Source organism: Myiozetetes cayanensis, unplaced genomic scaffold (genome assembly GCF_022539395.1).
Source record: "Myiozetetes cayanensis isolate MyiCay16 unplaced genomic scaffold, myiCay2020 scf3, whole genome shotgun sequence".
Classification (NCBI taxonomy): domain Eukaryota; kingdom Metazoa; phylum Chordata; class Aves; order Passeriformes; family Tyrannidae; genus Myiozetetes; species Myiozetetes cayanensis.
In genome coordinates, this window is record NW_026087521.1 from 62952146 (window position 1) to 62965246 (window position 13101).

Genomic DNA, 13101 nt, shown 5'->3' on the forward strand with positions numbered 1-13101 from the left:
CTCCATCTATAAGAATAACACAAACACTGTGAACTCCATGAATGGACACACAGTTGCCCGTACAAAGACCTGTTGGCAAATTCCCATTATGCTTCTCCCTATCAGAATTTACTCTGCAGCTCGTTAAAACCACCAGCAAATGTGTATTCTCACTGAGAAAGCATTTTAAGCCACTGATATGACAGAAAGTTTTATATAATCCTATTGGAGGAGAGAATTATAACAACAATATCAAATTAATATTCAGATTGAAAGATGGAAATTATAAGTTAAATATATGGCAGAAATTCTTTACTCTGAGGATGGAGGGCACTGGCACAGGTTGCCCAGGGAAACTGTGGCTGCCCCATCCCTCAAAGTGTTCAAGGCCAGACTGGATGGTACTCTGAGCAACCTGGTCTAGTGGAAGCTGTCTCTGCCCATGGAACTAAGTGATGTTTAAGGTCCCTTCCAACCCAAACCATTCTATGATTCCATGCACTAGAACTGTCATGCTAAATGTACTGTGGCTAGAGGGGTCCTACTGTATTATGCACCATTTATAAAGGAAATAAAATTAGTATAAATGAAGCAATGGAACATGTTCATACACATGCACACAGACTCCAAGCACATCTCTGAAGCAAGCAGGCTCTTCCCCGGTTTGTGTAGTTCCTTTTCCTCAGGGACTCAAGCGGATGCTGACCTGATGTCTGACATTTGCTGAAGTTTCGATCTGAGCAGTTGCTGTCAGGAAGCCATCATTCATAATTTAGTGTTGTTTAAGAATCCTGTTCATGAGAAGGCCGTCTCTGATACAGAGGGGGACATAATAAATTTGGCCTCGCAAGAAGTAATCCCTCTAGAATAGGATGAAGTGGATGGGAAGAAAGCAGAGGAGAGGAAAAAGCTTGTTAACATTGTTGCTATATCTTTTCTTCCTATAACAAATGATCCTAAAGTTCTTATTAGGAGAAACACATAAATGTGTGTGAGGCATCAGGAAGTTCCTTTGCTTCAGAGATCAGCTGAGAATTAACAGTAGATCCAGATGATGTGATTTGTTCAGTTGCCCCCCCTGGAAAAGGTGATGGTAGAAATGTGTTTAAAGAGAAGGTTCAGCAAGGATGTCTGTGACCCTCAACCCTCCTCTCCCTTTCCTCGTAGATGGTCTCTCTGATGACCTTGGTGGCCTCCTCTGGACTCGCTCCAGCAGGTCCATGTCCTTCCTGTGCTGAGGGCCCCAGGGCTGGATGCAGCACTGCAGGTGGGGTCTCACCAGAGCAGAGCAGAGGGGCAGAGTCCCCCCCTCACCTGCTGGCCACGCTGCTTTGGGTGCAGCCCAGGACACTGTTGGTTTCTGGGCTGCCTGAGCACACAGACTTGCACACAGTGAGTTCCGTGGTTTCCAGGAATGGGCAGCCTCCAGCAGGGATCTGCAGTATTCCCCAAAGAGGATGTCAACGCTGTCACTAAAAACTTCAGTGATCAAGGACTTGGGACCAACCTGCACATTCCTTTGCTGAACTTCAGCCATACTTTGCATCCCAGACCACAGCTGTCAATTAATGTGATCCCACCAGTGCTACCCAAGGTACACAGACTCTGGACACACAGGCATCTTTAGCTCTGGGGCTTCATCATGCTTACTTTTCTCAAGTTACTTATTCAAATGGGAATCCTTTTAAAAACAAATGTTTTGAGATCATCCTGTTTCAAGCTTAGTCCTGCAAACTGTTTGAAAGGCAAGCACATAACAGTTTTCTGTCTTGAGAAGAGACACGGGAGATGGATGACTTTGTCTTACTAAACATCACACTGTGTCTGTCATCTAGAGGGAAAGTTTCACAAGTCATTAATTCAAACAGCTGGTGGAGTAGAGTCTAATAGATAACATAAGCTGGCTGGGAAAAATAAATATCAACAAACTCTTTTTTTTTTTGGAGACATACTTTTCAACCTACTTATTCACTTTCTGGGAAATACGACATTATCACATTATCAGTTTATTATATTTTAACACTGCTGTGCAAAGAATAATTTTTTGGGGGGCACAGAAAGGGTAACTTAAAATTGATGGTATATCAGAAATGAAGCAAAGAACAAAAAATTTTGACTTGAAGTTAATCAGTCATCTGTTAATGTGTCCCCTTACACCAAGATGGCAAGTGCAATCTTACTGTCATTAACATGATTTCTGCTGAACTGGAAGGTCCAGAAATAGGTTGGAAAGTAAAACACAGAGTCTGAAAATCAAGCAAATTGAGATAACACATTATTGAGGGTCATTCAAAAATCAGTTATTACAATAAGCAAAGTCCTTACCTGCATAGTACAATATCTTTTGCAGACTTGAAGATTCTAACAGACCTAATATTCCTGAAAAAAATGATGGAAAAAGAATGCCTAGTGAAGTGCCATGTAAAATCTGTTCCACGAGTGAATACAATGTCTCTTTCTCCTGACTGCCATACTCAGCCTGAGCTACCAAAAGGAAGAGAAATTACTATTTATAAGGTCTGCATATTAATACCTAGTGTAAGTAGCTTAGAAAAAAACAACAGAAAGACAAAGTGGACTGACAATGTTAACTGAACTTCCATTTTCCCTCTTTTCCACATTCTTCAGTTGCAACAGGGCAGATACAATTGCTCAATCACTACAGGAAAGTCCGTATTCATGAGATTCCCAACTCATCAGCGTTTGGAAAAGCTTTGAAATGTAGGTCATTTAAACAAACTGCATGAAACCACTAAAATTCTTCATGTCAGGACACGAGGAAGCTCTAAATTGCAGTGAAAGCTACTATTTATAGCCACTATAACCACAAACTGAGAGGAAAAAAAGAGATGGGTATCTCTCTCTAGAACTGTGTCTTCAGAGAGGGAAATGGAAATTAAAACATTATCTATGAATCCTCAAACAGTAGCTGCCTGTACTCTGAAGAGTATGAAAGAAAAGGAGCCTGTGACTCCAAGTGAACAGAGAGCCCATGGTTCGCAAGATGGAGGGTGGATTTCTCCAAGCTGATACTGGATTCTCCAGATTCTTGCCTTCAACTTCCTCTGGGTTTGAACTGGGTTTAGATTTGACTTTTGTTTTTAGGTCATGAGTGTAACCAGGAGCTCTCCCACATCCCGCAGCGATGGTTTGGTGGTGTCTGTGTGGGATGGCAGCGCACATCATCACCTACTTTCTGTTCCCAAACGAGAGCAAAGGTCTGTCAGGGAGGTTCTTATTCCAACACTAGGTTGCTAGGGTGCTCTCCCCATTCCAGAGGTCATGATTTAGAGCAGTAATGGATGGAACCTGCCTTTGGAAAGGCCCAAGACAAGCTCGGTGCCTGAGCTGGCAGCCTCCAAAGGGGCCCTGCGAGACAGAAGGGGTGTGCAGGCAACTCCCTGGCTCCAGGCTGAGAGGGGAATTTTATCTTACAGTCCCAGCTGTCACAGCTTTGTGACAGTAAGCTGTATTTGACATTGCAGTGTCCCACTAATAGCAGAGGAAGCATTTCCAGAGAGTGATACTACTAAGCACAAATGTGGATATCAACAACTTCCCTCCCTCGGAAGGGAAGGAGAGCGTAAGAAAGGATTTTAGTAGGAAAATGTGCTCAAATGCCCGAGAATTGTGGCAAACTTGAGAGTCTCTCTTCAGCAGCAAAAAGAAAACACAACTCTGCCCACATGTAGTTACACACTGTGGATCCAACTGTCAAAATACTTCCCACAGCTGAGACCTGGAGGAGGGGCAAACACTCCATTGCCGCAGAGGCCTATTATTGGAACAAATAATGCGCTGTGTTTTGCAGTTATAATAATTATAAATGTCAAAGATCTTGCAAGGTGTGCTTTTTTTTTTTTTTCTCCTTCTGCAGATTTTCAAAATCCATAAACGCTGAATAAGCAGGTAAGTCCTCAGATGGAAAGTTGGGAGCTTTGTTCGCCTGTGTTGAATATGAATTCATGATTTTTATTAACCGTCAAAAAATTCCAGCTCATGTTTGAGGATAAGCCAGCAACTACTCAAGAGGCACAACTGGTTGTGCCTTGAAGAGGAATGGGGACTGAATAAGCAGATAAACCCTCAGAAGGAAAGTTGGGAGCTTTGTTTGTAGTTAGTGTGTGTGTGTGTTTGTATGTATGTATGTTTGTAGTTTTGCAAAGGTAAGTTAGTTACTGGAGGATGAAGAGGAAATGAGTGTGGAAGAACAGCTGAGTACATCTGCAAGTGCTGCTTTGCATCAGCTCCTAATCATGTAACAAAGGATGGCTCTATTCTTTGGGGACAGAGACTTTATGATTGCTAAGTTTGGAGCATAGATAAGGGCTGCAGTCTGGAAAAATGTCAGTCCTAGGATTTGGCTATGGCCTTTGCTGCTCTGCCTTGGGTGCCATCTAGATTAATTCAAATATTGTTTCTTCTTCTGCATGACACAGATTGCAGGAGCAGATACACTTGGGTTTTGAGTCAGTATCTGTTCAAACAATGACTCCAAATTTTTGGGTGATCGACTCAAAATATTCCCTTGTCTAATTCCAGTGATTCATTTTATGATTATTCAAAATGAGACATCCTCAGGAGCCAGATATCCAGAGGGGTTAATTACTCACAACTCAAATGATTCACAGTAGCTCTGAAACACCATTATAAAACCGTAGGCAGAGTGTATTAAATCCAGAAAAACTCAGCAAGACATTTCTGAGCTGACTACCCATCATCCCTTCTAATAAAACAAGGATCTTGTAGACCAAATTCTACCAAGTGTATTACTTAATTTCATAGGGAACTGAAACTTTTGTTACAGGGTGAAAAAAAACAATTGAGGAGCTTACAGAGTTTAAATTGATTTTCAGTGAGTCTGTTAAGAAGCAGCATATGAACCTATTCATTTAACTCAATTTCCTAACAAGATAGGAATTAACCCAAGCATAAGTTTAAACATTTCAAAAATAATGTAATTACTTTGGTATCAGTGACTCGATGTTTTATTGGCTTCTATGTTATCTCTGTATCAGACCAGTGTTTAACTTCCAGTGTCTTCCTTAAATTTTGTAATCTGGTTTTCAGGAGCAGCATGAAAGGAACATCCAGTTGTTCCTCTTGAGTAGTTCCTGGGTCATCTCCAAACATTAGCTAGAATTTTTTGACAGTTAAAAAAAAAAACAACACACAAAGTCAGCTGTGTATTTTTGCATCTTTAAGGAAGAATTCCCACAGCATCAATATGTTTGCACATGCTCGGGTATTTTCATAGGTGTTATCATTGTATGGATCCAGAAATAACACAAAGGTATGTGATAGAATCACAGAATCACGGAATCACAGAATGGTTTGGGTTGGAAGAGACCTTAAAGCTCATCCAGATTCAACTCCCCTGCCATGGGCAGGGACACTTTCCACTAGATCAGATTGTTCAGAGCCCCATCCAACCTGGCCTTGAACATTCCAGGGATGGGGCAGCCACAGCTTCTCTGGGCTACATGTTCCAGTGTCTCACTACCCTTACAGGGAAGAATTACTTTCTAAAATCTGATCTAACTTACTCTCTGTCAGTTTGAAGCCTTGTCCTGTCACTCCAGGCCCTTGTAAATAGTCTCTCCACCTTTCCTATAGGCTCCCTTCAGATAGTGGAAGGCTGCAATTAGGTCATGCTGAAGGTTCCTCTTTTCCAGGATGAACAATCCCAACTCTCAGCCCTTCCCCACAGCAGAGGTGCTCCATCCCTCTGAACCCCTTGGTGGCCTCCTCTGGACTCGCTCCAACAGGTCCATGTCCTTCATGGGCTGGGTCCCCCAGGGCTGGATGCAGCACTGCAGGTGGAGTCTCACCAGAGTGGAGCAGAGGGGAAGAATCGCATCCCTTGATAAACTGGAAAGTCAAAGAAGAAAAGAGATTTTATGAATATTTCACTGCCTCATCCATCTAAGACTGAGAGTTAATTTTCAGAACTTTCCTTAGTCCCACGAATAATAATTTTCCAATCTTTTCTAGATGTTTGGAGGTTAACAGCTAAAATCTCACTACTCAGAAGCTGTATCAGTCCTTGGGTGTTTCCTCTCTTCGTTCCAGCCATACATGCTTCTATCCATCCTTTACATTCTTTTCACTAATTCACTGGTCTTACAGCTGTTTTGAACAGTTCCCACTTACCTACAACAGTAGGATTTTAACCACTGAAGAATTTTTTTGACATTATGCCAGAGAATGGTCAGAAATATTTCAATTCCCCATCATTAAGGTTGTCAGGGCTAATATGATATGAGATTTTCTTGGGGGGAGAGTAAGCAGAGCTGGTAAAATGCAATACAAGTGAAATTTGTATTTCATTTGATTTCTTGTCATCTCCATATATCATATCTTCCTTCTCTCTTGCTGCTTCACTCCCACTCATTCTCATAATCTGTAAATTACTTTAGTCTGAAATACTTCCTGTGTGTTAACTGCATTTCATTGGCTGCCAATTCAGTCTTCTGTTTCTGGCACTTGCATTTGTATTTAGGCAACATGATGAAAATTAATATCATAATTATACCATTCAAGCAAATCACATGAATTAAATCTGTGTCTAGCCAGCCAAAAATATCTTTGGTTGTCATTGGAGTGTACATTTTTTTTTTTTCCTTCTCAAGTAGCATCACAAGACAGTGTCGTGGTTTAACCCCAGCCAGCAACTGAGTACCAGCAACCGCTCACTCATTTCCCCATCCCACTGGTAACTCTATTCCAGCTGGAACCAGGGAAGGCAGTGGAAAAACTGCTCCTCAGTGCTTATGTTCTGTGGACAATTGCTCTGCAAAGGAAGAGCAACACTCAGACTGGTCTCCTCTTCGAATACCACCTTTTAACTTTCCTGTTATTTCTTGCAAAGTATTTATTCTGTTTTCCTTAAAGCTCTTACAGGAAAATGCGACACCATTCCTTTTGAACAAACTTCTAAACAAAACAAGTTACCAAAGCCACGTACCTTGTTTTGTATTTGCCCAGTTGCAATATCCTTTTAACTCGAACCTCCCTTATGGCCTCCCTTATTTCCTTAAAAGTCCTACTTTGTTCTATAGCTTGTACCCCTATGTTTTATTGACTGGGCTTGAACTGTGCTCTTAAATGCTGTCAAAAACACCTCACCTGAGGGCTTCAAAGGAAGCAAACTGATCACACAAGCAACCGACAGGATTCAACGCACACGCTACCCTAGAATCACTTTACAGTAGGTATTTGAGAACAGCTGGCAATGCAAGTTTGCAATAGAATGAGCTGCAGAGAAATTAATGACACACTGTTAGTATCTTTCACAGACTGGCTGTTTGATATCAAACAAATCTGTGGTTAACCCACTGAACTCATAAATCACTCAAAGGCTCTAATGTCAGATTCCTAATGGCTTGGACAACTGCTTTGAAAAGTCTCACATCATTTCCTGTCAAATTTGCCTCCAAAGTACAGCCAGGATGCTTAGGAGACCAGCTGCTTGTCCCATACACCTTTTTAATTGCAAAAACTAACGACTTTGTGGTTCATTAAATTAAATGAGTCAATGTAACTGTTTTGTTGCAGAATATCAGGTTAAATTTATGCGCATGTATTTGAATTATTGTTATCGCTGGGATCTGAGCAAACTTCTGTCCAGGCTATTTTCACATTCCCATTTAACATAAGTGATCCCAACACTGATGTAATTGCTGTAGTATAAACCCCCTTTTGTTTCTGAGGGGCCTGGTTGCGTTTTTTTGAGTCTAAACTCTGTGATGGGTTCAGACAAATCATAATAAACCTTTCTTCCTAGGAAGGGAACAACAACTACATTGGATTTCATGCCACCCTAATTACATTATTAAAATAATACCAGTTTATTTATAGGAAAGGCGACTGTAAAAAGCCATGTCTGTTTCTCCTCATGTATAATTAAGTTTGTTGCTTCCTGCCCGGAAGTTCCCAGAACGTGGGTTAGGAGGAGCAGCTCAGGCCAGACCCGAGTACTTGGGAAGATGGATCTTCATCTCAGTTCAAAACTGAATCCATGTAAATCCATAGGAGGAAGAAGGATCTTGGGAAGTCATGCAATTCACCTCCCGCTCAGAGGCACACATGCAAGTGCTAAGAGATGCACATCTGTCCAGCTCTCCTGGGCATTTGATGGAGGGTAACCCCAACCTCCCCGAGCAATAACTCAGTGCTTCCTGCTCCTCATGACTGCAAACCTGTGTGTGTAGCCTGAACCTTTCCTGTTCTGCCTCAAGGCCGTAGCTTCTTCTGCTACCTGTTGCAGGTGTAGGAAACAGCCCTTGAAGATGGCAGCCAGGTCATTATTTTGCTCCAGCTGAGTCAACCTTTCCTCACAGACCATGTTTTCTGGGCTCTCCACTCTCTGGAGTGACAGTGACCTTCTCCAAGACAAAAAGGCGGAGAACTGGACTCTACTCTGAGGCAATTAACTCACTGAGACGGTGAATCCCAAGCATAGAAGTGCAGTGGTGACACCTCAGACCATCAGTCCTGTTTTTTACTGTGGTAAACGTAGGTCATTAAACATGGTGACTGTGGTGAAACATCCCAACTCTCAAAGTGGGATTCAAAAGGTTGATTCCCGTGGGTCAGTCTTGTTGCCCCTCACTGTAAATTTGGATGTATCTTGGCAGCAGGATTCAAGTCCTAATAATAAAAAGTTTCACATAAGAGTAAGACATTACTGTAGCAATTGCTGAAATAACACATTATCCTACTTTATTTTCAGTATTTCTTGCTCACTTTGCTCAGCATTTATCTGTGTCTCCAATTACCTATTTTCCTTCCTGTCATTTTTTGCTGGTAGACACTCAACTTCCTGTTATGCTCTTTCCTTGTTTCTCCTGCCCACATTACCTTCTTTTATCTGTCCTATCACCTTTCCCTTCTTTATCTCAGCCCCTCTTCTTCTGCTGAGGCAATAGGGAAATAATCCAGCGACACTGAACTCTTCTGGGCTGTGAGGTGGCCTGCAGATCTGCCTGCTGCTCCTTGTGGAGACAGTCAAAACCATCAGTGGTTTCAGACACACAAGACCATTTCACCTTCAACAAATAGTGCTCCAACACTGTCAACAAGAAACGACGGCGGGAAGACATCATTGCTGAATTTCATTCCCTTTACGTGGCCTCGGGGTGAGATTAACAGCTGATATATGTAAAATCGAAGTGACAATTTAAAAGCCTGTTTGCAGGTTTCTGACGTGAACAAGAGATCCCTCCAGACCAGCGTGCTCTGATCACTCTGCACACAGAACTCCAGCTGACAGAGTAAATTGGTGACGGAGCTGCCAGTGCGCGGTGCAAGGGCAGGAGCTGAGCACCAGGGAAGACCAGAGGAAGGACGTTCTGACAATTTAATAACAAGTGACTCTTCATTTCACCTTCTCTCAGCCATTTCCTCTCACGCAAACAGCACCTGGACTGAGAGCTGCGCTTGGACTGAGCCCAAGGCATAAATAGATCACCAATTTCAGTAAAAGCCTGGAAATTGAATTACAGCTCTGCAGTGCAGACAGCTCTGCTGTCCTGCGAGAGGTGTGAACAGAACCTGCCACTGCCCGTGTCAAACACAGCGGCCTCTTCTCCTCTCTGCTGAGCAAATGCAGAAGGTAAGTGCACGTGTTGTTGCCTACTTGTGGTTGACCAAACTCTCCAGAGACAGGGCAGGGAGAGGAGGAATGGAAATGGGAAGTGCAGCCCAGGGCAAGATCCCAGGAAGGGAAGGTGCTGGGATGATGTGGATAGACTGGGCAGAGAAGGAAGGCAGGCAGAGGAAGGGTTGCAGCCTGTAAGTGCTTTCACTTGCTCCTCTGGCTTCTACAGTGCATGCCAGGAGATAATGGCATCTCTGCAAAGCTTCCCAGGCTCTCTGTTGCACTTCCTCAAAATTTGAGAGCTCTTTAGGTGTCAATATTCCGTTCACAAGGTTGTAATTACTCTGACATTTCCAAACATCTCACAAGGTTTCCAGGCAAATGTTCTCTGTGATTGAAGTGTTATAGACATCTGATTTTAAGAAAATGAAACCAAAACTGGAATATCACCCTAGTGCCTCTCCTTCCTACAATTTAAGTTGAAATATCTGTACACAGTAATGGAAATGCTTTTGCAACAAAAATAAATTTAACGTGAGTGTGCATGTTCATACTAAAAATCAATTGAAACCTTACTCCTGTTTTCAAAATAAAATAAAGAAAACCTTCAGACTCCATCTTTCACTCACCAATTTGCCCATTGACTGATACACACAGTAAATTATTATCCGAGATCATTAAATCCAGCTATATTGGTGCAGACATGTTCATGATGTGGGTACGGTGACAGCAGACCCAGCAGCACCCAGATTTGTGTCTGGCTGATTGTTATTTGTCACACTGTGCTCACAGGGACGGCGTTTTGATGCCTGGGGAAAGGCTGGCTTCTCCCATTGGTGCCCAGCACGGCCTTGGCACGTTCCTTCACACCTCTCTGTCTCTGCTACTTCAGCCGTGAAGTGGAGAAACGACACCAACCGATTCTGTGGAACACTGGAGGTGTTACCCATGAGAAGTGGTACCTGGTGGGGTTCTCTGTACAGTGAGGAGCAGCAGCCTGCCTTGCTCTCATCCCAGGCAGAGTTTACACAACTGACTTCTTGAAAACCTGAGAATAAAGCCAGCCTGTGCCTGGAAGAGAGCCCCAGGAAATCAGAGCCCTTTCCTTTCCCTGGAAACCTTTGGTGTGTCAGACTTACCACAGCTGATATCAGCTATGCCAGTTTTGACATGGACGATGATTCAATATTTAAGCTATTGCATCAGTCTACATCTTCCAACCCTGTTTGTACCCCTGTGTCCTGCTGCTGTCCAGGCCCCCAGGAGTGATGGGGGCTCCCCAGGTTGGCAGGGGAGGCCACAGGGCAGGTGGGGGCACTGGGGCAGCCCCCACTCAGCAGTGTCCATGGCCGGGCAGGGCAGGGATGAGGGGGCTGGAGATCAGCCCTGCTGCAGCACTGCTGGGGCAGGGGGCCCCAGGGGCTGAAATGGAGCCGTGGGCAGGGTGGGATGAAGGCAGGCACAGACTGTAAGATGTGCTGGTGCTCCCAGGGCCTGGCACTCTTCTGCAGACAGGGCAAGTAAGTCTTTTCATCCTTTTTTGCTTCATTTCTGCATTGCAGAGTAGTCAAAGCTGCGCTTTCTCCTATCCAGCAAAACTACAAATTCTGCATAGCAAGAAAACTTTTCTTGCCACGCAGCCCGATGCTCAACAGACCCCTGGATGCCGCAGCAGCACAGTTGTTACCAATGTGCTCGCCCAGAAAACTCTGTTACTCAGATCAGTCATCAAAGCTTCCATCCATCCTTACCCTTATCTGAACACTCAAAGGGAACTGAGAAATCTCCCAAAGCTTCAGTCACTGATGTCTCACTCTTTGCAACTGTTTGTAATCCTCTGCATCTGTCTTGCTTCTCTTTTCATGTATCTGCCTCTCAGTAAGTCTCTAGGTGCAGGGCTGCCTTCCAGTCTGAAAGAAGTAAACCAGAGCCTCAGAATTATCTCCTAAGAAATTCTGATTTCAACTGAACATCAAGAAAAAAAGCTTTGATTCCACTTGAGAAGAGGGGAGCCACAATCAACCTCACACCATTCACTAGGGGAGATTTGCTCTCACTTTGCACCTTTCACATGTGTGCATCAGAATTCACAAACTTGGAGGATAACATGGATAAACAATGCAAAATGAGGATTTTCCAACCAGCTCCGAAAACAAGCTTCTAACTGAAAAAAGAAAGTGGGATGTTATTCCAGAAGATGCATTCCTAAAGCACTGAGCCAGCCATCATGAAGCCAACAACTCCCTTCAAGTTTATTTCTGTTCACCTCCAAGCTTAGCAAGCACTACACATCTCTTATAATAGCGGTGGTTAGAGAAAGATGTGGAAAGAATCAGCAAGCAGCACCAGCATCACCTGCAGAGGCTCTTCCCTACTCTGCTACTGTTTTCCAGAGGAGGGAACAGTTCTCCACACCCTGAAAGCCTGACATAGACCCAGCTTTGCTGCTGCAAGTAAAGCAGTGCTGGGAGAAGGTGGATTTTTACATCAGATGCTACCACTTCATTCTAACAAAACCACCCAGTTTATTCACAACATAGAAATGAAGATTTTAAACCCAAACCTGGTGGTCCAAGGGCTGCAGATGGGAACAGGGCTACTTTCCCTCCACGCTGTGATGTTTGGGCTCCTCAAGTCAAGAGAAAGCAGCAATGCTGTGGGATCAACCCTGGGAGGCAGCCAGGCACTGCACAGCTGCTCACTTGCTCCTTCCCTCCCAGCAGGGCATGAGAAAACTCCTGGGTTGAGACAGACAATGCAGCTATTCCTAGAGTAAATTCCTGACAAAGCAAGGTTTGATTTCATCCACTTATCCTTTTTCTTTTTTTTTTTTTTTCTTTTTTTACAGTGGAGAGAAATATAAATAACGATCAAGGCAACTTAAGTGTACAACTTTCTACAGGTTACATTTATCCAACTGGACAAACTAAGAAAAGTCAAATCCCAATTAGTAACAGTTAAAACCCATGTTTGTCATTTCTGCAGTAATAATTAGAGAAGAATTAAAATTTCTAGATGAGAAAGCTCCTCTATGTCTAATGAAACACACTACAGGAAACTGTGACCTTTAAACAGCTAGAAATGAAAAGATGACATTAATGCTTCCATAGAAGCAACCACCACCCCTCAAAAAGAAAAATAATCAAAACCAGCTACTGTAGTGTGCTACTTCAGATAATATTTCATGCTGAATACTTATGCTGAAAACAACTTCTTGTGCCAGATCCAAGACCTTTTGAAGTTATTCATATTCTGCCATCAGCTTCAAAGGGGAACAAGATTTGCCTTGCAAAATAATCAAGAGAGCTGCAACTGTTCACAGGCGAATTAATTCATAGCAGCTTTGGCTGCAACAGCTGTAGAAATTGGAAAGCTGATTAGGTGTATTAGTGACGTGTTCTGGAAAGGACCAAATTCAAACACTTCAAATACAAAGGGTAATTAACTCTCCAAAATATCAGTACTGTAGGATCATAGAACAGTTGGGGTTGTATTCATCAGCTGGGGGGCTGGTGTTGAGG